This window comes from Balaenoptera musculus, chromosome 18 (assembly GCF_009873245.2).
Source record: "Balaenoptera musculus isolate JJ_BM4_2016_0621 chromosome 18, mBalMus1.pri.v3, whole genome shotgun sequence".
In the NCBI taxonomy this organism is placed as follows: Eukaryota; Metazoa; Chordata; class Mammalia; order Artiodactyla; family Balaenopteridae; genus Balaenoptera; species Balaenoptera musculus.
The window spans coordinates 68,884,476-68,902,943 of record NC_045802.1 but is presented as its reverse complement, the minus strand read 5'-3'; the positions used below and the strand labels follow the sequence as shown (position 1 = coordinate 68,902,943).

Here is an 18,468-nt window from a genome sequence, read left to right as displayed (position 1 = left end):
AAAACCTAAACCAAATGCTGTATAAACTACCAAATGACAATTTGAATGAAAATAAGGTAATTATGTTCTAATCTTTTAAGAATAGGAACCTAAAATAAATGTGTAAAAACTTTACCTCTTATTACCTTATCTTGAAACTGTGGAACATTGTTTTCTGAGATTGCTATTTTAAAAGTTATAAAAGCAATATTAAATCTCTGAGTTAAAAATATACAGTGTAGTTATTTAGGCATCAGTTCTCATACTCTGGATCCTTCCACATGTCACATGGCTACATGATATTCCCAAGTCATGGATTTTGCCGTTTGATCTCTGATGTACCTTGAAGATATTTCAGGGCTCCAGAAGCTAGGCAGTTCTCTGAATACACTAAGTATACACATGAAGCAGCTCAAATGTACAAGTGCTTCCATCAACAATCACTTCAAAGGTCATTAATAACTTACAGGTGTGAGAGTGGAAATGCCCTCTGCACTCCCCTGCCCCTTCTTGAACTCTGGCTACTCTCTCTGGGCCATTTCTGTAACAGTGAATTCTTAACTTGATATTTCTCTTTCTCCATTTTCTCTTCTCTGGCCCTGGGGCTTTTACGATGACATTCCAAAATCTTCTAGGAAACACAAAAGCAGACAAAAATGCTTCAATGTATTAATTCTAGGGGTTTTCTCATCCTTATTTTATTAGTTTCTTGAGAGTAGAGGGAAACAATTTAAATCCTTCTGGAGAAGACACCTAAAAAGAAATGGAAAGACAGAACAGGTGGGTAGAAAAATCTGCCTGGCTTGAAACATGGGAAAATTCTGATGGAATCTAACATCTGCTTGGTTTCTACCATTGCTGAAGATAGGCTCTAAAACTTTACTAGCATCTCCAAAAAGGTCAATGAACTGTGTATGAGAGAGAAGCTTAATTACTCATCTAAATCAAAGTTTCTGAACAGTGAAATTATTCACATTCTGGACCAGAACCTCTTTGTGGGGGCTTCCTGTGCATTGTAGGGTGCACAGCAGCATCCTTGGCCTCTACCCACTCGGTGCCAGTAGCACGTACCCCTCCCAATTATGACAACCAAAAATATCTCCAGACACTGACAAACATCCCCTGAGGGCAAAATCAACTCTAGATCAGTTGAGAACCACTGATCTAGATGGAGGTGTCTTCTGATCTTGAGCCTATGAATGTGAATCAACTCCACATCAGGGCAAGCCAGATAAGGCAGTTAAGTGCATGCTTACTCAGTGCGTGAAGGGATATTTGCACAGTGCTGAAGCATCACTCCACAGATTACCTGTAACAACAACGGAGAAAATGATAGAGAGAACTGGCAATCACCACCTTAACCAAGTGACCAAATGTCGCATCACTAATAATGGGACAAGCTGACATTATATATTTAACCTAAATCTAATCAAGCCTCTAGACTTAACATCAAGTTTATAGAAAAGAAAAGGGATAGAACAGGTTAAGTGACACCGTGAGGAAACAATCAGATAAACACAGAATGTGAGACATACTATAAGAAAAGTAGCCTATGGGCTTCCCTGGTGGCGCAGTGGTTAAGAATCCGCCTGCCAATGCAGGGGACACGGGTTCGAGCCCTGGTCCGGGAAGATCCCACATGCCGCGGAGCAACTAAGCCCACACGCCACAACTACTGAGCCTGCGCTCTAGAGCCCGTGAGCCACCTGAGCTCATGTGCCACAACTACTGAAGCCCGTGCTCCGCAACAAGAGAAGCCACCACAATGAGGAGCCCGCACACAGCAATGAAGACCCAACGCAGCCAAAAATAAATAAATTAAAAAAAAAAAAAAAAAAAGAAAAGTAGCCTGGACTGTTTAAAAACTTAATATAATAAAAAAGAAAATTAAAAGTGAGGGACTACTCTATATTTAAAAAAAAAATAACTAAAGAGACATAACAATGTGGAATCTTTCACTATATCTTTTTTTAAAGCTATAAAAGACATTTGTTGAAACAATTAGAGAAATCTGAATATTAACTGAATATCAGATGGTACCTAAGTTGTAATAATGGTAATATATTTATACTGGAGAATATCCTCATTCTTAGCAGGTTCATGCTGACACTTTAGGAGTGAAATTTCATGATGTCACACAGCACAGCCAAATATGTTTGAAATTTTTCAAAATAAAAGATTGGGGAAAAACAAACAACCCAATCAAAATATGGGCAGAAGACCTAAATAGATACTTCTCCAAAGAAGACATACAGATGGCCAATAGGCACATAAAAAAATGCTCAGTGTTGCTAATTATCAGAGAAATGCAAATCAAAACTACAATGAGGTACCACCTCACACTGGTCAGAATGGCCATCACTAAACAGTCTACAAATAACAAATGCTGGAGAGGGTGTGGAGAAAAGGGAACCCTCCTACACTGTTGGTGGGAATGTAAATTAGTACAGCCACTATGGAAAACAGTATAAAGGTTCCCCAGAAAACTAAAAACAGAATTACCATATGATTCAGTAATCCCACTCCTGGGCATATACCCAGACAAAACTATAATTCAAAAAGATACACACACCCCTATGTTCACAGCAGCACTATTCACAGTAGCCAAGACAAGGAAACAACCTAAATGTCCATCAACAGATGAAAGGATAAAGAAGATGTAGTACACATGTACCACAATGGTCACTGCAGCTCTATTTACAATAGCCAGGACATGGAAGCAACCTAAGTGTCCATCAACAGATGAATGGATAAAGAAGATGTAGCACATATATACAATGGAATATTACTCAGCCATAAAAAGAAACGAAATTGAGTTATTTGTAGTGAGGTGGATGGACTTAGAGTCTGTCATACAGAGTGAAATAAGTCAGAAAGAGAAAAAATACCGTATGCTAACACATATATATGGAATCTAAAAAAAAAACAAAATGGTTATGAAGAGCCTAGGGGCAAGACAGGAATAAAGACACAGACATAGAGAATGGACTTGAGGACACAGGGAGGAGAAAGGGTAAGCTGGGACGAAGTGAGAGAGTGGCATGGACTTATATATACTACCAAATGTAAAATAGATAGCTAGTGGGAAGCAGCCGCATGGCACAGGGAGATCAGCTCGGTGCTTTGTGAGCACCTCGAGGGGTGGGACAGGGAGGGTGGGAGGGAGACACAAGAGGGAGGAGATGTGGGGATATATGTATATGTATAGCTGATTCACTTTGTTATAAAGCAGAAACTAACACACCATTGTAAAGCAATTATACTCCAATAAAGATGTTAAAAAAAAGAAAAAAAGATGTGGTACATATAAACAATGGAATACTACTCAGCCATAAAAAAGAATGAAATAATGCCATTTGCATCAACAGGGATGGACCCAGAGATTATCACACTAAGTGAAGTAAATCAGAAAGAGAAAGACAAATACCATATGATATCACTTATATGTGGAATCTAAGATACAACACAAATGAATTTATCTACGAAATAGACTCACCGACATAGAGAACAGACTTGTGGTTGCCAAGGGGGAGGGAGGTTGGAGGAGGGATGGATTGGGAGTTTGGGATTAGCAGATGTAAACTATCATATATAGAATGGATAAACAACAAGGTCCTACTGTATAGCACAGGGAACTATATTCAATATCCTGTAATAAACCACAATGGAAAGGAATATGAAAAAGAATATATATATATGTGTAACTGAATCACTCTGCTGTACAACAGAAATTAACACAACATTGTAAATCAACTACACTTCGATAAAATAAAAAATTTTTTAAAAGATTAGGGGAAAACAAGAGATAAAAGCATGGTTTTCCAGACAGGGCTAAACCAAAAACTAACGCATAGGTAAAACTATCTCTTAGATAAAGCTCGCATTTGAGATCTTTCACCCTAATACCAAGCCCCAAGCAGTCAAGTGCTTTCATGTGGCTCCTTAGTTGCCCAAGGACCCACTCCTAGAACATATTGTGGCCCATGATTGTGACATTGCCCAACCCCCCAGCTTCCAACAGAACTTTCCTGAGTATTCCATGAAACTAATGAACAAAACTTTAGATTCTAAAGTATATTAAATTATAAATGGATAATTATCTGCATTAGCAGTTTACACATTTACATTTTAACTAGGAACCACTGAACATAACCCCTTAGTTGAGGTCAAGGACTCAAATTAGAAACTTCAGGCACTTTGGTGGCAGGCCAGTGGCTCACAGCCTCCTTAAAAGTTAAGCCTTATAAAAATCTGTCTAGAAAAAAAAGCTGTCTAGTTCATGAGGTCTTATTTTTACTACATATTTTCCTGATTCAAAAACCAAAATAATACAAAACAATTCACTGAGAAGTCTCAGCTACTTCTCCAGTCCCCCTCATACTCATTTTCTATGCTTCAATCCAGTATTTATTTATGTGACATAAGCAAAATGTATTTTCTCCCTTATAAAAAAGGTAGAATAATATATAAACTTTTCAGCTCCTTTCTTTTTTCACTTTTCAATATATCCTAGAGATCTCTATACATACCAGTACAATGAGATCTTTCTCATTCTCTTTTACAGCTGCATTATATTGTATTTTGTAGATACCCCATTGTCTATTTAACCAGTCCCTTATTACCAGACACTTGCATTGTTTCCAATCTTTGGCTATTTGTTATGAGCAATGATATCCTAATACACGCAGATGTTATCTGTAGGATAGATTCCTAGAAGTGGAAATGCTAGGTCAAAGGGTGTGGTAGACAGAATAGGGGCCCCCCAAAGATGTGGACATCCTAACCCCAGGAAACTGCTACCTTACATTCAAAAGGAACTCTATAAATATGACTAAGTTAAGGACCTCCTTACTTTCACCCCGAATTATGGGTGAGTGGATGTAATCACAGGGGTCCTCATAAGAGGGAGCCGGGTCAGAGAGGAGAGAAGCTGCTACACTACTGCCTTTGAAGATGGAAGAAGGGACCATGAACCCAGAAATGTAGATGGCCTCCAGAGACTAGAAAAGGACAGGGAAACAAATACTCCCCTAGAGACTCCAGAAAGAACGGTAGCCCTATGGACCCATTTTACATTTATAACCTCCAGAATTGTAAAATAATAAATCTGGGTTATTTTAAGCCATGAAGTTTGTGGTATTTTGTTACATATTGTATTTTGTTATAGTAGCAATCAGAAACTAATACAAAAGGTAGATACAATGTAAATTTTCTATATATTACCAAATCCTCTCCATAAAGTTCGTACATTTTTGTACTTCTACCAGCAATGTGCCTATTTTTCCACTATCTCTCCAACAAAATATTGTATCAAACTTTTGAATTTTTGCCCATATAATAGGTGAGAAATGATTTATCTCAGTAGTTTTAATTCTCCAGTGAAGCTGACTTAAAAGATTTCTTTTGCTGAAACTATCTGTTAAAATATTTTCTACCTATCAACGAAGCAGAAACAGACGCACAGACATAGAGAACAGACTTGTGGTTGCCAAGGGGCGGAAAGGAGGGATAGACTGGGAGTTTGGGGTTAGCAGATACAAACTATTACATATAGAATGGATGGACAACAAGGTCCTACTGTATAGCACAGGGAACTACATCCAATGTCCTGGGATGAACCATAATGGAAAAGAATATAAAAATGAATGTATATATATATGTATAACTGAGTCACTTTGCTGTACAGCAGAAATTAAAACAACATTGTAAATCAACTACACTTCGATAAAAATTTTTTTAATGAAAATAATAAAATATTTTCTACATTTTTCTCCTGGGTTGTTACTTTTTTAGATGTTTTTCTAAAAACTCTTTATATTTTATGGATCTTACTTCTTTGTAATATGAATTACAAATATTTTTCCCACTTGATCTTTTGTCTTTTTACATTGCTTATGGTATTTATTGTCCTGCTTAAGTCTTTATTATTTGAATTTATTTTTACTTAATGTTTAAAGTTTTCCTCATATATGTTTCCATATTCAAAAGATTTCAGCATGGCCTGTTTTAGTATATCAATAATCCATTAAGACTGTCTCCTAATCTCAAGGGCCAAGTGTAGTGGTTGACTTGTTTACCTTTCTTATTTCTGCACAGATACTTCAAATGGAAGAAAATTCCAGTGTGAGAAATACACAGAAGATGGCAAAAGAAAATTCCAAGTAATCTAACACAATTTTTAGCAATGCTTTACTGCTTTACTTAAATTCATTAAAATAAAAGAATTTAAAAATCCATAAATTTGCTGAGAGAATTACAAAGTATCACATGAATACGTTTTTTATCCCAAGTGTATTCTCTTGAATTTTATTTTTGAGAAATCTATCCCTATATTTATAGCAAAATATTCTTTCTCTTTTTTTTTAATTTTTGAGCTTTCTTCTTATTTTTTAAATTATTTTTTACATTCTTTTTTTTTACATTATTTTCCATTACGTTTATCACAGGATATTGAATATAGTTCCCTGTGCTATACATTAGGACCTTGTTGTTTAAGACATCCTTTCTCTTAATGAAAATGAATTAAGAACCATTTCTGGATCACAATGAAGCAACAACATGTAACTGAGTTACTACTAATTAGGATGGAAATGTAAGCATCTTAAAAAATGGAAGCTGCATAACTTAGGTAATCTTGCACAAAAACTATTTTAAGTTTGTTTACAATTTAAACATTGTTGGAGACAGGAAAATATTGTGTTTACTTTTTATACTATGTTGCTTTCAAGTTTAAGTTTTCCAAAGAATGTTTATATAGTTGTGGGATTTTAAAAATTGTTTTGATGATAAAGTTATATACCTATGTATAAATAAAATTTAAAAAAACTCTTTTTGTTGTTCTTGGGAGTGAGCCTATGTTAGCCTTTGCATTTGGGCCTATTTTTACTACTTAGAGTCTACTGAATGTTGGCCACCGGGCACTGAGACCAGAAAAAGAGGGCATGATCCCTAACACAAGAAGCTGCAGCAAGCATCTCATCCACTCCTGTGATGTCAATGGCCATAAAGTGACTTTGAAGTCTGTGACCTGCCTCCTTAGCAGATGTGTACTTCCAGTTGCCTTCTTGATATCTCCACTAGGATATTCCCAAAGAACTAAAATATGAATTTTAATAGCCCTAAGCTGAATGCATCATCTTCTCCTCCAAAACCCACAGCTCCTTCTGAATTCTATTTCAATTAGTGATCATTCTTTCATCTTCTGTCTCATCAACTTTATCTTGCACTCTTCTACTTTTTCACCCTAAATTAGCTGTTAAGCACTCTTTTTTTTATTGAAGTGTAGTTGATTTACGATGCTGCATTAGTTTCAGCTGTATAGCAAAGTGATTCAGAGATATATATATAATTTATAACCTTATAGGTTATTACAAAATATTGAATATAGTCCCCTGTGCTATACAGTATGTCCTTGTTTATCTATTTTATATATAGTCATGTGTATCTGTTAATCCCAAATTCCTAATTTATTCCTCCCCCTTCCCTTTCCCCTTTGGTAACCATAAGTTTGTTTTCTATGTTTGTGATTTTTGAATCTTCCTATGAAATGCATTTCAAGATCATAACAGTTTACAATTATTGTATTTCTCTAATATTGTAAAATCTTTTAATTGTAAGTTATTTCAAACATATAGAAAATATCAGAAAATTAAATGATACCTAAAGATATTATTATTTTGCCATATTTGATTCATATCAACTTTTTTTAAAAAAGGAAAGAATGTTACAGATTTTTTGGTCACGTCACATGCAGGATCCCCGACCAGGGATCAAACCCACGCCCCCTGCATTGGAAGCACAGAGTCTTAACCACTCTTCCCTGGACCGCCAGGGAAGTCTCCACAACTGAAGTCTTACCTTACCTGTGCCCTCTTTACCTCCAGAGAGATAACCACTATCTTTTTTTTTTTAATTTGGAGTATAGTTGATTTAAGATGTTGTGTTAGTTTCTGCTGTACAGCAAAGTGAATCAGTTATACATATACATATATCCACTCTTTTTAAAATTCTTCCCCCATATAGGTCATTTCAGAATATTGAGAAGAGTTCCGTGTTATACAGTAGGTCCTTATTAGTTATCTATTTTATATATAGTAGTGTATATATGTCAATCCCAATCCCCCCTGGTAACCATAAGTCTGATAACCACTATCTTAAAGTTAGTGTGTATTCTTCTCATGCTTGTTTTTTGCTTTTACATATTCACTACTGTTTTATGTTTTAGAAATTTATATAAATAATACACTCCATGTATCATTCTGAAACCTACTTTTTTCATATGTATGTCTGAGATCCATGTTGATCATATAGATGCAGTTCATTCATTTTAAATGCTGTATGGTGGCCCACTGTATGAATAAACCACAATTTATGTCCTCATTTTCCTGTTGAGTGACAGATTATTTCCTGTATTTGCTATTATTGATATAAATAGTGATGCAATTAAATCCTTGAATATGTCTCCTTGCATAGATATGTAAAAATTTCTTTAGAGCAGACATTTTTGTATCAGAACTTAGCTAGAACTTAGTCACATGGCCACACCTACCTGCAAGAGAGGATGAGAAATGCAGTCCATGGACCTGGCTAAAAATTAGGGTTTCTATTTCTAAGGAAGAAGAGAAAAACAGATAATGGCACTGTGGTAAGCAACTAGCAACCAGCAGCTGATGCTATTTTAAGTATTTCCAAATGTCTTTGAAAACTTCAGAGGTTATTCCAATTTATATTCCCATCAACAATGAGTAAGAGTTCTAATTTCCCCATATGTTCTCCAATAACTTGGGCTATCAAATATATTAATTTACCAATCTGATGGACATGAAATATTAGTATCTCCCTGTTGTTTTAATTTGCATTTCCCTGATTACTACCAAGCATAAACATCATTAACCATTCTAGTTTCCTATTCTTTGAAATGACTGTTTAATCATTTTTCTATTTGGTTGCCTGCTCATTTCTTATTGTAGAAGTCTACATATATTCTTGATACAAATTTGCTTTGAAAATAATTTCTACCAGTCTTTAGTTTGAGTATTCCATTTTTTTTTTTTTTAATTTATTTTTATATTTGGCTGTGTTGGGTCTTCGCTTCTGTGCGAGGGCTTTCTCTAGTTGCGGCAAGTGGGGGCCACTCTTCATCGCAGTGTGCAGGCCTCTCACTATTGCGGCCTCTCTTGTTGCGGAGCACAGGCTCCAGACGCGCAGGCTCAGTAGTTGTGGCTCACGGGCCCAGCTGCTCCGCGGCATGTGGGATCTTCCCAGACGAGGGACTGAACCTGTGTCCCCTGCATTGGCAGATGGATTCTTATTCACTGCTCCACCAGGGAAGCCCTTAATTAATTAATTAACTTATTTATTTATTTTTGGCTGCGTTGGGTCTTCATTGCTGCTCGCAGGCTTTCTCTAGTTGAGGTTAGCGGGGGCTACTCTTTGTCACAGTGTTGTGGGCTTCTCATCACGGTGGCTTCTCTTCATTGCGGCGCAGTGGCTCTAGGCGCACGGGCTTCAGTACTTGTGGCATGTGGGCTCAGTAGTTGTGGCTCACGGGCTCTAGAGTGCAGGCTCAGTAGCTGTGGTGCACAGGCTTAGTTGCTCCATGGCATGTGGGATCTCCCCGGACCAGGGCTCGAACCCATGTCCCCTGCCTTGGCAGGCGGATTCTTAACCACCAGGGAAGTCCCTGAGAAATTGCTAATTTTAATATAGCTATTGCAGAGATTGCTAGCTATCCACCAAATTCCATTCTCTCTCTCTTCCACAATAATGGTGGGAGCTAGATACGTCTACTCAGCTAAGCTATATTTCCCAGACTCCCTTGCAGCTTGGTGATTAAGTTCCCAACACTGGAATGTACCTGTTAGTAATGTGTGCTGCTTCTGGGTATAAGCCTTAAAATAATGGACGTGTGTTTGATCACTGTCTCTTCACCTTCCTTCACACTGTCATGTTAAAGTTAAAATCCAGAGCAACTTAAGAATCCGCCTGCCAATGCAGGGAACACAGGTTCAATCCCTGGTCCTGGAAGATCCCACACGCTGCGGAGCAACTAAGCCCGTGCGCCACAACTACTGAGCCTGTGCTCTGGAGCCCGCGAGCCACAACTACTGAGCCCACGTGCCACAACTACTGAAGCCCATGCGCCTAGAGCCCATGCTCTGCAGCAAGAGAAGCCACCGCGATGAGAAGCCCGCGCACCACAATGAAGAGTAGCCCCCGCTCGCCACAACTAGAGAAAGTCCGTGCGCAGCAGCGAAGACCCAGCGCAGCCATAAATAAATAAAGAAATAAATTTATTTATTTATTTATTTAAAAAATCCAGAGTAACCTTGCAAGCTATATGTTGAGTATAACAAAGCTACCCAACTAGTCTGGGTCTCTGTGAGAGTTTCATGGAGCAAAGCCTATCTACCTACTCTGAACTATTACATCAAAGAGAAATTAATTTCTGTCTTATTAGCTGCTGCATTTGGGGTATTTTTTTTTTTTTTTTTTTTTTACAGATACTTGGCCAAACATGCCAAATATGTTTAAGAAGGATTTCTTAGATGACAAACAAATAGTAATTATTTTAGGCTGACTTTTCTTTGTGTCTAGTATAAAAAGTCCCTTTTGAGATCATAAAAATCTTTGGAAAAAATACAGGAGAATATCTTTAAGTTTTGCTTTTCAAATACAGGCTTTAATACTGAAATGTGGTTTGTGTATAGGTGAGATAAAGATTTATATTTTTATATGAGATTGGCCAGTTGTTTCAGCACTGTTTATTGAATATTCCATCCCATTGATTTATAATCACCTCTGTCATATACCAAATTATCATAGACACATGACTGTCTTCTGTTCCACTGGTCTGTGCTTATAACCTTGTGCCAATGTCACACTACTATGATTACTAAAACTTTATACTATATCTTGATATTTGGCTGGATAAATCTCTCACTATTTTTCAAAATTATATTGGCAATTCTTGACATTTTACTCTTGCATTTGAGTTTTAACATTCACTTATCAAATTACACACACACATACACATATACAACTATTAGGATTTATAACAGAACTGCACTGAATGCATGAACTGACACAGGAAGAAATTACATCTTTACAAAATTGAGTCTTCCCATTCATGAGCATTTTACATCTCTGTAATACACACACTTTTATAATTTTCTCCATAAAGATCCTCAACATCTTTTCTTAGACATATTCCAAGGCCCCTTAGGTTTTTGGTCATTTCATATGGTATTTTTTAAATTGCATTTTCAACTTGTTTGTTGTTGGCATATGGGAATGCTCTCAGTCTTTTTTATATTTACCCTATAACCTATAATTTTTCTGAATTCTCATTAATTTTAATGTCTTGGTTGTATAAGATTTTTTATACAGGCAGTCATAGTGAATGATAACAACTTTAATTTTCTTTTTTAGTCTTCATGTTTTTCATTCCTTTTCTTTTCTTATTGCCCTGGATAGACTCTTCAGTAAAATGTAGAACAGAAGTTGTGAGATTAGCATCTTTGTCTTGTTCCTGACTTAAAGGGGAACGCTTTCTAATGCTTACTCTGAGTTTTACGGGATACTCTTTAATCACATTAATAGAATTCCTTTATTATTCCTACTTGGATAAACTTACAAGTATGTTTTAAATTTTATCAAAGCTTTTTTCTGAATCTTTTGAGATGATCATATCATTTTCTTCCTCTAATTTGTAAATGTGGTAGATTATATCATTTTTTATAATATTACCCCCAAGCTTTTATTTTTTTATTTATTTTTAATTTTATTTATTTTTTTGGCTGCGTTGGGTCTTTGTTGCTGCGCACAGGCTTTCTCTAGTTGTGGCGAGCAGAAGCTACTCTTACTTCAGTGCATGGGTTTCTCATTGCAGTGGCTTCTCGTGGAGCATGGGCTCTAGGCGTGCGGGCTCAGTAGTTGTGGCTCGCGGGCTCTAGAGCTCAGGTTCAGTAGCTGTGGCACAGAGGTTTAGTTGTTCCACGGCATATGGGATCTTCCTGGACCAGGGATCGAACCCATGTCCCCTGCATTGGCAGGTGGATCCCTAACCACTGCACCACCAGGGAAGCCCCAGATTATATCATTAAATTTTTTACTTGTAAGACCATCCTTGAATTCCTGAGATAAATCCTCCTTAATTAAGACTGTGGTTTTTATACATGACACATTTGATCTGCTCATGTTTTATTTAGGATTTCTGCATTATAAACATAGAGTGAAACTAGATCACAATTTTTCTTTCTCTTACTATCCTTGTTAAATTTTACCACCCTCATCAAATGAGTTGGGAAACTTGCCTTCTTTTTTTAAATTTTATTAAACTGTGGGTATAAAATAGGAGTTATCTGTTCCTTGAAGGTTAAAAATCATTATGAGCCTTAAAGGTTTAAAAGCATTATGAGCCTGGTGTGTTTTACTATGGAAATTTTTAAAATAAATAATTACATTTGTTTAATGGTTGTATGTTCATGTAGGTCTTCTATTTCTTCTTAAAGCAATGACTCAGATAAAGACTACATTAGGCTCCAGTACAATACTGAACAGAACTGGTGAGAGCTGGCATCCTTATCTTGTTTCCAAACTCACAGGGAAAATATTCAGTCTTTTCCTTTGAGTATTATGTTAGCTGTGGTTTTTTTGTAGATGTTTTTTCTCTAGTTGAGAAAGATGACGTCTACGTTTACTGAGAGTTTTTATCATGAACTACTCATATTTATTTTCTATATCATATTCTCTCAGTTGTGTTCCCATGATATTTTTAAACACCCTAAATTAGTCATTATCATCATTATTTTATGAATACTTGTTTCAATATTCCCACATATTGATGATCCTCTTCTTTATGTACTGTTTCTTCTTGCTGTCTACTCCTTCCTTCTAGGTTTAACAGACTTCTTCCTCCTGTACCTCCTATAACTTTTATTATGATTATCAAAGATGAGTGGTAAATTCCCACACTTTTTTGTCTAAAAAAATTTTTATTTAGTCCTCACTTTTAAATAATAGTTCAGTTGGGTATGGCATTCTGAGTTATAGTTATTTTCTCTCAGCCCTTTCAAAATATTATTCCTTTATCTTCAGATATCTCTTGTTAATGTTGAGAAGTCTGCTACTAGCTTAAATGTTGTTTCCTTGTATATAATCTTTTACAGTTTCTGATGTTACCTCGTTCATCTTTGAACACCCTAAAACAATTTATTGGCATTTCTTCTTCTTTCAATCACATACTTTAGTATTACTTACCTCATATTATTTAGTCATTTTACATAATTGCCTTAACTTCCCCAATACAGAACAAGCTACCTGATGCTGTACAAAATGCTATACGTCTTTTCCTATATAAAGAAGCACCATGGGACTTCCCTGGTGGCACAGTGGTTAAGAATCCACCTGCCAGGGCTTCCCTGGTGGCGCAGTGGTTGAGGGTCTGCCTGCCAATGCAGGGGACACGGGTTCGAGCCCTGGTCTGGGAAGATCCCACATGCCACGGAGCGGCTGGGCCCGTGAGCCACAACTACTGAGCCTGCGCGTCTGGAGCCTGCGCTCCGCGGCAAGGGGGGCCGCGATAGTGAAAGGCCCGTGCACCGCGATGAAGAGCGGTCCCCGCACCGCGATGAAGAGTGGCCCCCACTTACCGCAACTGGAGAAAGCCCTCGCACAAAAAAAAAACAAACGAAGACCCAACACAGCCATAAATAAATAAATAAATAAATAAATAAATAAATAAATAAATAAATAAATAAATAAATAAATAAATAAATAAATAAATAAATAAATAAATAAAATTAAAAAAAAAAAAAAAAGAATCCACCTGCCAATGCAGGGGACACAGGTTTGAGCCCTGGTCCGGGAAGATCCCACATGCCACGGAGCAACTAAGCCCGTGTGCCACAACTACTGAGCCTGTGCTCTAAAACCCGTGAGCCACAACTACTGAAGCCCATGAGCCATAACTACTGAAGCTCACGTGCCTAGAGCCCGTGCTCTGCAACAAGAGAAGCCACCGCAGTGAGAAGCCCGCACACCACAACGAAGAGTAGCCCCGCTCGCCTCAACTAGAGAAAGCCCGTGCGCAGCAACAAAGACCCAATGCAGCCAAAAATAAATTAATTAATTTAAAAAAAATATATATATATATATAAAAAGAAGCACCACGCTCTCTTATGGAATGGGGAGTGGCACATTAAAAAAAAAAAGATCAAAATGCCCTGAGTTTAGCAACAAAAGCTTGTCAAGAAAGATATCAATCTGTTGACAATTGGCTAATGTTTAAGTACAAACAGCAAATGAGTAAATTACCTACGCACTGACTATTCTGTGCACAATTTATTGTTTGGCTTTCAACAGATGGTTAGCATTCTTATTAAAAATTGTTTAGGGGCTTCCCTGGTGGCGCAGTGGTTGAGAATCCGCCTGCCAATGCAGGGGACACGGGTTCGAGCCCTGGTCTGGGAAGATCCCACATGCCGCGGAGCAACTAGGCCCGTGAGCCACAACTACTGAGCCTGTGCGTCTGGAGCCTGTGCTCCGCAACAAGAGAGGCCGCGATAGTGAGAGGCCCGCGCACCGCGATGAAGAGTGGCCCCCACTTGCCGCAACTAGAGAAAGCCCTCGCACAGAAACGAAGACCCAACACAGCCAAAAATAAATTAATTAATTAACTAAAAAAAAAATTTTGTTTAAACATCAAAAATGTATTCATTAAGCTCAGCAAAGATTTCGTCTGCCAATATGGTAATTTATAGTGTGTATATAGATCTGACTCTAAGTGAATTTACTGTGAAGGGGAATAGTCCCGACTATTTCTAAACATACAATCTAAGCTGTTTCCATCACTGGGGTTCAAACATATCTGAGTAATTTTGAAAGAACAGGAAAACAACCACCTTAAATCTATTCACATGAAAGACTGAGAAGCCTCCTGGGAGTAAACTTATTATCTTAAGCAAAGAGAAGATTAGGTAGCTTGATCTTGAAACAAAGTCTTGGTGCCTAGAGGAGACATAATTGTGAATGTACCATAGTTCCTGAGATTAGGCATTATCCCTAGTTCAGACCACTGTGGGTTCAAATCTAGGTTCTAAGGAGACAGAGGGCTATAAATAAAAATGAAAATACCTTGTTCTATTAAAACCACTGACAGAATACATTGTAGACCATTTTGGAACTCTCTTACAGAGTATATCACAGATAATCAACAATTGCAGAGCTTTGGCATCTCCATATTACCAGTACATTCATCACCAGCTGTATCCAAAAGAAGCAGCTACAATGCACACAGAAGAGATGCCTGACAAGAGGGACAACACCCAGCAAAACTAGCAACCAAAAGGCATGAAAAAACCACAGAAGAAGGTAAATCTTTGGAAAATGGATTAAAAACATAAAATACTATTAAGTACTAAATCTGGCAGCTTACCAGACTTGTTCTGAAAATACCTACAATATCTCTTGAGCACCCTAGAAAAATTTGGATGGAATTTTACCAGATGCATACAGCGCAAGGAGCAGGATTATTTTAACAATATGGTCAAGGTATGAGAGAGAGGCATGCAGCCTCAAATTGAGAATGTCAGGGGACTACTATCTGGGAAGGTAAATTTGTAACCTATTCCTCAAATCTGCAATGCAGTTGATTTTTGTCAATCACACTCACTATGATATGATATTTTAAAATTAAGGGCTTCCCTGGTGGTGCAGTGGTTGAGAATCCGCCTGCCAATGCAGGGGACACGGGTTCGAGCCCTGGTCTGGGAAGATCCCACATGCCGCGGAGCAACTAGGCCCGTGAGCCACAACTACTGAGCCTGCGCGTCTGGAGCCTGTGCTCCGCAACAAGAGAGGCCACGACAGTGAGAGGCCCGTGCACCGCGATGAAGAGTGGCTCCCACTTGCCGCAACTAGAGAAAGCCTTCGCACAGAAACGAAGACCCAACACAGCCAAAAATAAATAAATAAATAAATAAATTTAAAATTAAGATACTTCTGACTTTACGAAAACATTTGAGTATTTTAATAACTGAAAATTCCTTCTTTTTCCCATAGTTTACACTTTTTTTTTTTTTTGGTTGTGCCGCACAGCATGTGGCGTCTTAGTTCCCCCACCAGGGATCAAACCCGTGCCCCCTGCAGTGGAAGCAGGGAGTCTTAACCACTGGACCACCAGGGAAGTTCCAGTTTACACATGTTTACAGCTAGAAATAGAATGTCCACAGAAATCTTTCACAGAACGACAACCAAGATGAAAGATGTCACCCAAGGAAGTAAAGTATGCGAGTGGGGGGGTAACTCTAAAGTGTAATCCCAAAAAATAAATAAATAGAGTGTAATCCAATTTCAAAACAATATATGTCTTTTTACTATCAAATAGTACTTTGGACTCACCTTCCTCAGAGGTTCTCAGATCGTGTTAGGGTAACATCTTTTCCCAGCTTTTCTAAGTAAGAGAATGAATACAAAAACTTAAATGATTTACTAGCCCAGATCCCAAGTTAAAGCCCAGACCTCATCTCTCCTACTGTCTTTTTTGCCAGAAGCAGTACTAACCCTCTTTCCAACAAAGAGGGTGGGAGATGCCATAGCAATGTCACAGCAGCAGCAGAAACTTAGAATATGAGGAGGCTGAGAGGAAACAACAGAAAGGTGACTCCCAAATACTGAGTTGAGTATTAACCCTGTATTATACACACTCTGCAGACCAGCTGAACTTCTTTCGTGGGCTGGACAAAGGCATTTCTAGACAGGGCTGAGTGCAGACTCAAAGTGAGTAAGCTAAGAAAGGGAAAGGGCTCCAGGAGGTGCCCAATAATCTCAGAGTAGTTTCCTTTCTACAACTCCGCAGCCAAAAATAACCCAACAGTGAAAGGGAGCTACGCCAAGTACTTCAAGTATCAGTTAAATTTCCTCCTCTTCTTTATGAATTTGTATTATTTATTAGACACTTGACACATGTTTAAACACTTACATAGCTCCTCCGTTTCAGGAAATATGGCTTGTTCAGCTGAAGGGGGAAAAAAAGCATATAATGAGGGAGTTAACAAGGGCTATTTTTTTACAACATTCTTTAAAAACTGAAAAACCTCTTTAAACACCAGGAACACCTTAAATAATTCACTCTAGGCCTGCGGCGCCCATGATGTGGACGCTTCCCTCTCGGTTCCCTGTCTGGCCACGTGCTCACCGGATTTCGGCCCAGACGGTGGGCATGACGGGCGGCCCGTGCAGCCACGTGGGGCCTCGAGGCCTCCTCGCCGCCGTCCCCGCGTTGGGGGCCCACGGTGGGTCGGCACGCCCCGGGGAGGTCGGACCCCGGAAGGCGGGCCAGCGCCCTTTGACCTCGGACGCGCAGGACGCCAGGAGCAGGCGGAAATGGGCCCCAGGCCCGTCGCGGCCCTTCGCGGCCTGGAGGCAGCGGCTCCGAGGCTGCCGGGCGGGCCTGGTGGGCGGCTGGGGGAGTCAAACGGTGCCCGAGGTGCTCTGTCGCCGGCCCTACCCCGGGGACTTGTCCGACCGCTGTGGAGGATACGGGAGGCCACAGCCTCGGGCCCCCAGCCCCTTCTCCCTTGGCGGGCGGGAAACGGCGCCCTACGGAGAAAGGGTCCACGCAGAGGCCCTGGAGGCGCCCGTCGGCCAGCTTGGCGGACCTTTGGCCTTCGTGGCCGCTGTGGTGCGGGGGGAAGGTGAACGCGAGCTGCGTTCTCTCAAGTCCCGCGCACTCCCGGGGGGGGGGGAGGGGGGAGGGGCGGGAATTGGGAAGCGGGGACTGAGGGCCCGGCCGGGAGGAAGGAGTGCGAAACACGGCCACCGAGTGCGTCCGGGACTGCGCCGGCTGCGGGGGCGAAGGGACGCACCTGCCTCCGCCCACCTGGGCCCCGAGGCCGCTGCCGCTGCAGAGCCATCCTCGCGGACGTCGCCGGGGACCGGTACCCGGAACCTCGCGGCCCTCGAGTGCTCCCCTCCCTGGGGGCGACCCGAGTACCCTTGACCGAGGCCCGCTCCCCAGGGCTGAGAGAGTTTGACGCTCCCAAGGAGCGAGTCTCAATGCAGGAATTCCTCCTGCCTTGCTTCCAGAGTTGAAACCCCGGAGGCCGTCGGTTCTGCAAAGAGGAGCAGTCGGGCGCGCAAGCAGCTGATGAAAATAATTGTCCTCGCACACAACCCTGCGGCCAGGGGCGCGTGCGCGCGCGCGCGCACACGCGCGCACACACACACACACACACACACACACACACACACACAACTTGCCTCATCTAGCTGCCCAACCTTAGTATTCCGGGCATGCGGTTTTCAACAACTTGCTTGACACAATAACAAAGACATTTAAATGCCAGGACGCAGACTTCACTTTTTAACCTGCTGAGAGAAGCTACTTTCAAAGCTTCCCCACCGCGAATAAACTGACAAAAAAATATGGGGTGCACTTATAAATTAAACACCTTACTCTGAAAGCAACGTGCGTTAATCAGGTTTCTA

General features: G+C 39.8%; 1 long non-coding RNA gene across 1 annotated transcript; it reads right to left on the bottom strand.

The window, feature by feature from the left end:
* Positions 1-658: 658 nt before the first annotated feature.
* LOC118883946 lies at positions 659-18,060 on the bottom strand. Its single transcript, XR_005017144.1, has 5 exons — positions 17,847-18,060; positions 16,961-16,996; positions 16,381-16,432; positions 1,236-1,288; positions 659-732 (listed from the first exon to the last, which is right to left on the bottom strand). It is a non-coding gene; the product is annotated as an uncharacterized LOC118883946 (long non-coding RNA).
* Positions 18,061-18,468: the final 408 nt, after the last annotated feature.